The sequence below is a fragment of the Eschrichtius robustus genome, chromosome 2 (assembly GCF_028021215.1).
Source record: "Eschrichtius robustus isolate mEscRob2 chromosome 2, mEscRob2.pri, whole genome shotgun sequence".
Taxonomy (NCBI): Eukaryota; Metazoa; Chordata; class Mammalia; order Artiodactyla; family Eschrichtiidae; genus Eschrichtius; species Eschrichtius robustus.
In genome coordinates, this window is record NC_090825.1 from 70878203 (window position 1) to 70888357 (window position 10155).

Genomic DNA, 10155 nt, shown 5'->3' on the forward strand with positions numbered 1-10155 from the left:
CTAGGAAACATCAATTACTTCTGCTTTTGCTCAGAAATGGCACAGTTATTTTTAGATATATTTTCCACTGGTCTACAAAGTATTACAATTGCCATAAAATATTGGGTAGTATCATAATGGTGTAAGGATCCCTGAGCAAAATATGCCTCCCCATGATATTACCTTACTTATCTTTGAAAAACAGCAGGATTATATGTTTTATAACTCCCTGTGCAACTAGCAAGGCGTCAATATGGATGGCAAATGAATGAGTTAGAATTTTACAGATTTCCAATGTACTTAATTCAAAGATATTTTCTTCTCTGAGGGTCAGTTTGTGGAATTTATGATTTGAAATAGCCTTATTTGAATAAAATGAACCAGGTTCTTCTAGGGGCTAATCAAATTCTGGATAGTAAATGAGCTACCTTCAGAAGTTGCATTAACACAGCAGTAGCTTATTAAATTATACTCTGCTGACTTGACTTCCACTGGTACTTAATTTACAAGTGGAGATGATCCTGGTGTATGGAGAATCTAGCTTATCATGAACTAGTTACTTGTTCTGATGCACAGCATATATCCAGCCAAGAGATTTGAAATCTAGTTTTGTAAAAAATATAAACAGAGTTTTGTGAGGGTTAACTCTTGACTGAAGAATTAATACCTAGAATCATGACAGCTTTTCTTTCTTGGAATTTCTTCAGTTTACCTTCCATGATAATGTCTATGATATACAGGAAATGAATTGTTGTGTCATTATAGCCTCTTTTTTTAAAAAATTAATTAATTAATTAATTTATGGCTGTGTTGGGTCTTCGTTTCTGTGCGAGGGCTTTCTCTAGTTGTGGCAAGCGGGGGGCCACTCTTCATCGCGGTGCGCGGGCCTCTCACTATTGCGGCCTCTCTTGTTGCGGGGCACAGGCTCTAGACGCGCAGGCTCAGTAGTTGTGGCTCACGGGCCTAGTTGCTCCGCGGCATGTGGGATCTTCCCAGACCAGGGCTCGAACCCGTGTCGCCTGCATTGGCAGGGAGATTCTCAACCACTGCGCCACCAGGGAAGCCCTATAGCCTCTTTTTTAAAAAAAAATAAATTTATTTATTTATTTATTTTTGGCCGCGTTGGGTCTTCGTTGGCGTATGGGCTTTCTCTGGTTGCGGCGAGCGGGGGCTACTCTTTGTTGCGGGGCGCAGGTTTCCCATTGCAGTGGCTTCTCTTGTTGCGGATCACGGGCTGTAGACGTGCGGGCTTCAGTAGTTGTGGCACACGGGCTCAGTAGTTGTGGGTCGTGGGCTCTAGAGTGCAGGCTCAGTAGTTGTGGCTCATGAGCTTAGTTGCTCCGCGGCATGTGGGATCTTCCCGGACCAGGGCTCGAACCCATGTCCCCTGCACTGGCAGGCAGATTCTTAACCACTGCACCACCAGGGAAGTCCCATGTCATTATAGCCTCTTAAGGAAAAGTTTCCCCAGTTGCTCCCTCAGCCGTCTTCCATATACTGGGTACAGTTTAAGACCATATACTATAATAAGAAGTAAAACATTTTGGTCTTTTATTTAAATAAAAACTATATTATAAATTACAGTCTTTGAAATTTCATCTATTCATCCATCTATACATTCAGTCTCCACCAATCTATTAATCAATTTATTGTTTTATTCATTAAAGCAATAAAGAACTCTCACTTTAATATTTTTGTAGTCTCCTAGGCTTTGAAAATATTCAAACCAAAAGAGACATAGACCATAAAAGCTACTAAATCTCATCTTCAACAGACATATTTGCTAATAGTAACTTGCCTCAGTCAGCTAGACTTGGCCAGCTGTCCCTGCTGAATGCCTAGCTAAGGTGGGTTACTATTCTTCCCTAAAGATTCGTGTTGGCAAGCTCATGTAGGTACTCTACATTTGTATGGTGGCTGAGTGCACTGTCCCTAACCTTTGGATAAACAGAGGATTTTGGTTTCCAGGGCTGTCAGTGTTTCACCTGTTAAGTACACACATATCCTCTCTTTCTGAAAACTGTAGAATTTATGTTTAGAATTCAACACCAACAAACAAGGATAGAGTTCTCATGTCAAACTGAAAATATCGCTGACACACTTTGGCAGAGAGATGGTGACATTTAAGTCACTTTTTATTAGTCTTTTTAATAGGGCCTTCTAACCTCTATCCCTAAATCACTCTGACTCTCTTGGTGTCTCCATTTTTAATAGGAAAAGACATTGCAAGAAATGTAAAATTAATTCTAATTCTCCAACTTAGGTTGTGACTAGCATTTAAGTGTATGGATGCAATTTACTATATCAATTCACTTATATACTTCAGTTCACTGAGTGGGGGATTTTAAAGTCCTTTTAGTTTTATTTAAGTGCACCAGGATACATGAGTCAAAAGTCTGAATCCAAGATTCTAAAGATGGTACTAGGAGAAAGCAGATGTTGATATCAATTGCTCTTTAATTTCAGGAGACAGTTTTCCTTTCAGCTGATGTGAAGCAGCTCATGTTCACTAATGGGTCTGGTTTAGACCCTTCAAGAGATGTTTATTATCATTGTCTGGGCTTAGGAAATGATTTGAGACAGTTGATTTCAAAGCTCCATCAAGTTCTCATGCTGCAGAGTAACATCTGATCATTTGATGTGGTCCTTTCAGGCAAAGGACAAATAAAGTGAAAAAAAGAGATTTTATTTCATCTACCCATATGATGTGTGAACTTCAACGTGCTATCATACTGAATTGTGTTCCTTCAGTATGAAGGAACTTGACAAAAGCTTTTAAATTCAGGTGACCTGAGGGGGGGATATGCCTTAATTTGCAAATTGGTTGAACAGATAGTGAATGAGAATCATGGAAGTGTTTTGGATATTTTATATGTTTTTAATTAAGGGGAATTCTTCATAGATGTAGATGTTACAAGCCAGCTGGTATAGTGTAGAATGGTGGATTTCTGTATTCGGCCTGGAACTTCATGTTTCAGTTGGTGCAAAACTCCAGGATATCCACCAGAAATGTTTAGCAATTCACTGCTTCTGGAGGCCAAATAATTTTCCAGAGGATTAATACCTCAAACATCTTGAATTGATGACTTGGACTTTTTAGAGATGAAGATCTTATTTCTTTTAGCTGTTGATTTTCAAAGGCACGTTCTTTCTGGCTCTGGATAATTTTTCAATAACAAGGAAGACTTACATATATGGAAGTCTATAGAAGACTTACACATAATCTTTAAAAAGTTGGGCCATTTAGAAACATGATCATTTGCATTTTTTCTTTTTTGAACGCTTAACCCCTAAATTATTGTTTTTCACAGAGAAGGGCTTTGGGATTTATGATTTTTTTCTTTTCCTTCAAAACTGAAACGCACTCTTGTTTTTAGCATATAGCTTCTAAGGTAATGAAGAACACACCAGTACATTAAAGCAAATGTGTGTCAAACTCCAGGGAAAACAGATGTCATGCATGCAGTATTTCCTCGAGACATCTGAAATCCAGCATAATTGTTCTTCAGTCTGTTTTCTAAGTATATGAAACAATGAGGAGTGTACATAAATCCTTCTATATTAGAATTTAAGAAATATTTCAACTGGAGAAGTTCAAAGTTGGCATTTGATAAATCAAGATACCAAGAGCTTAAAATTAGGAAACCCAGAATTGTAAATGTGTATATTCCCACTGGTCATTCCACAACTCTACATTCCCCCACTGATTTTCATAATCTGTGATGAAGTATAAGCCTGAAGCTCATTTGTAAGTCAAGTCCATCATTTTGTGAACATTTTAAACAGTATGCTCAAATGTGAAAGATCATAAACTTAATGCAGCTTTTCTAATCTTAAGTAAAATTTATTAGCTGTTATCATAAATTAAGAAGGCTTGGCAGTCAGCAATAAATCTGGGCCCGTGAAAGGTCCAAATATAAGAAAATCATTCATAGTATATTTACAAAAGTGTGTTAGCATGTGTGCGTATGTGTCAGTCCTTCTGTGTGTGTGTAGAATTTAGCATTTGTTGGATAGAAAAAAATGTAAATGCCCACGTGGAGGTAGATTCACAACTTCTCTAGCCTCATTTAAATTTAGATACCGAAAACCTTTAACTTGTAGGCTCATTTCTGTCCAGGTTTGAGCAGAGAGAACTAAGACTGAAAGAGAAATATGAGCTAGCTCTCTGCCATCGGGGGAACTTGGCACTAGTCTTACTGTCCTGAGTCAGTCCCATGCACTACCTACCAAGCTGCAGCCACATCTCCTGATCTGGTTGTGCTGCTTCCATGACTGTGCTTACTTTCCCAGGTGTCACTCAGTTCTGTTTGCTGGAATAGGGTCCTGCCACAAACCCCAGGCCAATTGGCTGTAGGCTTACCTCTTGGATAGCTCTTACCATTCCTCTTCCTGTCTCTCCTGTTGAGCATAAGCTACGGCATGCTTCCCATGCATGGCCTCCTGTATATAAACACCAGTCCCGAATACATCTGAGATCGTGATGCTCTCCTAGGCATAACATTTTGGTTCCTCAAGGGCTTACAGCTAAATGAATCTTCGTAAGCTTGACTCAACACAGTTCCCGTTTACATAACTTTTCATGTGAACCCATCATTGAGCTCCCAGCATGCCTTGTGGCAAGGCTACACAGGTGTGACAAAACCCACATTAAATAGGAAAGCTTACAAACATTTGGCTTCCAAAGCAAAATTATTACTAGGGTTATTGGGATCAATATTCCTCTATCAAGCCTTTGTTCTGTGTATAAAGTTTAGTTGAGATATACTACTCAGAAAGCCTTTTAGTAATGAACATTTGCTCTCCGCTCTTTGGGCACTGAAAAGATCAGATAATGGGCGAGAAGCAGGTGTTTTTCTAGCATCTGGAAAAAAAGCAAATAGTGAGTATTTCATGATGCAACGTCTCTAATTAAAACAGCAGAGATTTTAACAAGGTTTTGCTCTTTTTCTCTCTCAAAGTAAGTCAGGTGTTATCTAGTCTAAAATGCCTAGACCTGCATGTCTTCTACACGTCTCTTGTCTGGCCAAATACCAACTAGATAACTAATTATTTTTCATTATTAACCTGCTTACATTGTACCAGATTGACTTAACGTTTTAAGGTGCTAATAATGCTTAATACTTATAACTGGTTCACTTTTGTTTTGCATATATATATGAAAGAATGAATCATCTGATGCTGTAAAATTAGTTCCTTTTAATATAAGCTGCTAGTAATCGGTACATTTATTTAAATGGAGATACATCTCTTTCACTGTAGACATTTATGATATTTTATATGTAAAAATGAAAATCCAGCAAAAACAAAAAAGCATATCCTATGATATTGTAAATGAAAGATACTTTTTGAAACCCATTTATATGGTTCTTTACCAGAAAAAAAAAAAAAAAGGGAAATACAAGTTTGAGGGATAATACTTTTATTTCAGTAAAACTGACCACTTTTTTTGTGGAAATAAAGCTGTAAAATAATTCTTCTAATTTAGGGTCATGTATTTGACACCTCTGAAATAGTCTACTGGACAGTATTCAATTAACTTGGGTCCTCAAACTTGCTGTCTGATGAACATTGAGAACAAGTAATTTAATACTTTTTTTTTCCCTGCAGCGGTTTTAGAAATTTATCACTAATGCTGGAGAGTGGGAATATATGCTCTTTGAAAGCAGTGTCTTCTTTTTAAGTGTGGACAAAATTGGCTCAGGTAACATAAGAGCCCAAAGAGCAATAGCCTAGAATTCAGAAGTTGACCTGTGCTTGAAAAGTCCCAAGACATAAGTTTATGCTTCTTTTTACAAGAGTTCAGTGTTGCAATTTCGTCGTAACCTTGTGTATGTTCTCCCTGTCACTGACTGGTGTTGAGGATCTGACTTACTGCAGAGAGATGCAATTTATGGATTCTCTTGGTATTCTCATGGTTTTCAATTCTTACTTATTACTTGTGAATTTTATCTTCCTTTAGCTTGTCTGTAAACTCTGTTACTCTCTGTATAGTCCTGTTGCCAGTGTAGGGTAGAGAACATCATGTGTGAGTTGGCATTATGATTCTCCACACTGATGGTGTAAGTGATTTTCATATTCTAGGAGAATCGGATCAGAAAACGTGAATTCATTTGATCAAAGCAACAGACGTCCTTTCTCCTAAGTGTCCATCCCCTCCTTACTCCCTATTCCCACACCAGAAGTTGAATGGCCTTAAGCAAAGTGGCGAGGAAGGTGGGAAGAGTGCCTTCCCAGTATCCAGTTATTTCTCTCTTGTATGTGACCTCTAGTTCTACTCAGTTTTCCACAGTTCTTTATACAGAAGTATATTTTACTTTATTTAAATTTTTTAAAAACTGTCAACATTGCTTATCTTAATTTTTTCCTGAAGGACACCCTAGACAAATAGGACAATGGAAACCCCCTTTAATTTTCTTCTGAGGTTGCTATATTTGTATACAGTGACCTTGGAGGATGGCCCAGCTTGACTGAGGAAAGCTTTCTAAGAGGACTTTGTATGGAGAGGGGGCTGGCATAAAGAGTGGGGAGGGCAAAAGCAACATCGAACTCCCTATTTTCCCTTTTCTCCATTCTTGCGCCCCCTTGATGGTCTTTCCTGCCTGCAGAGCAGCCAGACACCCATCCCTACAGATGTGTTCATGTTTGGGATTGGGCTTGGAGGAGGATGGGAGGTATGACATGAGAGAAGGTGAGTGAAAGGAGGACTTTTTAATATGCAGATTGCTTGAATGCCGTCATGCTACCCTTTTTTACTGGCCTCTACCAAATTGTCTGGTCAGCAAGTATATTGAGGAAAGCAGTTTAACAAATTAATCTGCAGAACTTTTTTTTTTTTTTTGGTCACTGCCTCTAGATCAAGCCACACTGTAGCCTAGAAGCAAGAACGTGGAGATACTTCTGATGAGGCCTGGAGATGCCCTGGTGGGCTTTCTCTAGTTGCGGCAAGTGGGGGCTACTCTTCATTGTGATGCGTGGGCTTCTCATTGCAGTGGCTTCTCTTGTTGTGGAGCACGGGCTCTAGGCATGCGGGCTTCAGTAGTTGTGGCACGTGGGCTCAGCAGTTGTGGCTCGCGGGCTCCGGAGTACAGGCTCAGCAGTTGTGGCACACGGACTTAGTTGCTCCACGGCCCGTTTGATCTTCTCGGACCAGGGCTTGAACCCGTGTCTCCCGCATTGGCAGGTGGATTCCTAACCACTGCGCCACCAGAGAAGCCCCCCTGGTGGTCTCTTAACTCAGGCTGAGTCTACATGAAGCCAGTGAATTAGCTATATAATGTGGTTGCCTTTCTTTCGTATTTGTTATTTAAACACAGTGCAAAAACCATCCTGGGTAACATATATTTTAGTATATGTGAAGAGCATATAGATATTTCAATCCATGCTCTAAAGATACGCACTCTTAAAGTATTGCTGTCCTCTAAAATGAGGCCAAAAGGTACCCCAATAACAAGTTTCAGAGCACATATTCCTCTCATACTTATTCAGTTAGATTTTTGTTGGGGGTCATTTAAGGCAACCACAAAATTAGGCAAAGAAGAAAGAGGACCGTAGACAGACCAAGTGTTAGGAATTTTACGGTGACTTCAAAAGCCAGAAATCTTGGATGTTTGATTTTTAATTTGTTGAACATTTTATCACTTTGATTTAACGTGCCAATGCTTTGTATTATTTTCATTTAATAGTTTAGTGTGATTTCATAGTATAATTCTCTCAATACATCTATTATAAGTTCTCATTCCTAATACAGAATTCGGTCTTTGTCATTAGTGTGGCTGTTCACTTGGAGAGGGTCTCCTGATTCACTCACTGTGTAGGAAAGGTTTTGTTTTCAGTCTATTGGCTGCTTACAGGAACTGTCCGGGCTCATTGATATCCTAGCAAAACACACCTTGTTGGCTCTTATTGCTTAAATATTCCCACTTCTAAAATTACCACTACACCACTGGGGGGTGAATGAATACACGATTACAATTGCAATTTGACAGTTTTAAAGGAAATGGCATAGGGATTTAATTAGACCCTCTCCATGTGCTTCATTGATTCTCAGATGGGCTTTCATTCTAGCATAAGCAGATGTGGGTTCTAACGTAGAACTTAGATTCTCTTGTACCTTATGGGTTATTCAAACCAGTAAAACAGCCAACAGTTAGTTGCCTGAATATGCAAAATCCAAAAGCAAACTGGTTTGGGAATGTTGAGGGGTAGTTTTCTTTCACTTCCTTTCCTTTATGAAATAGGAAGATTGAAGTCATCAGGAAAATAATGATTTTTGTGGCTCCTGATCTTTATGCTGTATAATGAAGAAGGAAGTTAGGCTACGGTGAAATATTTTCACTTGGGCAATAACAGAAACTTCTTGACATTATTAGAAAAGAAATATTATAATTATTTCTCTTTTTTTTTGAGCTAAACAAAATGCCCAACTGGAGAAAGATATGAAAACCATTGTTAAAATTAGTTACTGGAGATTTTAAGAGGGAAACTTATTATAACCCTTTGAAGATTTTCTTTGAAATGTATTTTTTCTTAAAATGAGTATAATATGCATTCTCGGTTTAGAAATCCCAATGTTTCTCCCAACAGATGCATTGTTAAATTTTCTAAAAATTCAGTTTGGATAGAAATTTACAGTAGCAAGAAAATAATTGAAGTCGACCACAGACGTCTGAGAGGGCATGCCACCACCCATTGGCATGGCTGTATAGTAGAGAGTGCCATCATAGACTCCATGGTGTATCAGTTGAGAAATACGTGTCGGTAACTGTCTGGTTTCCTATGGCATCAGGCACGCCACACCAGGACCCTCATAGAGGCAGGGCTGTGACTCCTTCGTGTAGTCTTGAACCTATTTTCACCAAGCCTTCCAGTCTTCATCCTTCCAGCCTCTGACCTTATGTTTAGTCTTCCTCATGTGGACCCCATTATCATTTTGTCTGCCTTTTCAAATCACTCCTCTTGCCTCAACTTTTCTTCTCCATTTCCTTTGGCCTCACTGTGTTAGGTAACCCTGGGTCCTGTCAAGCTCTAGGCTACTACCGACCATGTATAATTCCTCACCCATGGTGCCCCACAGAGTTTGTCCATTAGTTTTATTTCCCGAGGGGAACCTAGTGAGAAAGTGGTGTCATTTATTTTCATATAGAAAGTGTCATGTCATATTGTGCTGAGGTGGAAGACACAGAGAGGAGAGAGAAAATTATCAGGCAGAAATGATATATACCTACTAGCAGGTTGTATATGTAGATATATGTTATATTTATTTAAATGTTTACAGCATTTAATGCTTAAACTTTTCTGTTTTTATTTTTTATTTATTTTTTAAAGTCTCTATTGAATTTGTTACAATATTGCTTCTGTTTTATGTCTTGGTTTTTTGGCCGCAAGCCATGTGGGATCTTAGCTCCCCGACCAGAGATTGAATCAGCACCCCCTGCATTGGAAGGTGAAGTCCTAACCACTGGACTGCCAGGGAAGTCCCTTCTCTCTCTTTTTAAATTTCACTGGCATGCATGCAGTAATTGAGTTTTATAGAAAAAGTTTAAAATTATAATACTTATAGTAGGATCTCCAAATTTTAACTATTTGCTTCTTAATCTATCCATTAGAGCTTATGGTGTGCTTTCTGAAAACTATTAAAGAAATTTTGTCTCTTTGTATTCTATTTTCTAAAAAGTTGGACAACAATTAACAATTAAAAATGAACCTCTTGATTATAACTTGCGATCTGTGTTACATGTATTACCTTAGATTAAATATATACATGTAAGGATGGGATAAAGTATATATGAATGAATATATGAAATGGATATGTGAAACATTTCATTTGTTATCTGGAAGTCCTGTTTTTCTTTTTCTTTTTTTTTTTATGAGTATTGGCTTTTATCACATCAAAAAAGTTGACATGCAGGTCAGAGTTGTTTCCCCGTAGAAAGTGGGAAGCCATGTGTTAAAAGCCACGGAACTGGCTGCTCCTGCCAGGTGTCTCTGAAAAGGGGCTGCTGCATGAGAACACGTTTAAGTTAAAACAACCCTTCACGTATCAAAGAAATGTGTCAAAATAACCTCAAACAATTAAAATATAATATATATTTATAATTCCAGGCCCTCAGAAGCAATCATGGTAGTTAAGAACAAAGTTTTGAGTCATTATGCTAGAGGCCAACTCAACACATC

The 10155-nt window shown here is 38.5% G+C and overlaps 1 long non-coding RNA gene across 2 annotated transcripts in view; it reads left to right on the top strand.

Moving 5' to 3' along the window:
- The window catches only part of LOC137757134 (uncharacterized), a 154681-nt gene that overhangs the window by 92982 nt on the left and 51544 nt on the right, over positions 1-10155 (top strand). The window lies entirely within an intron of this gene.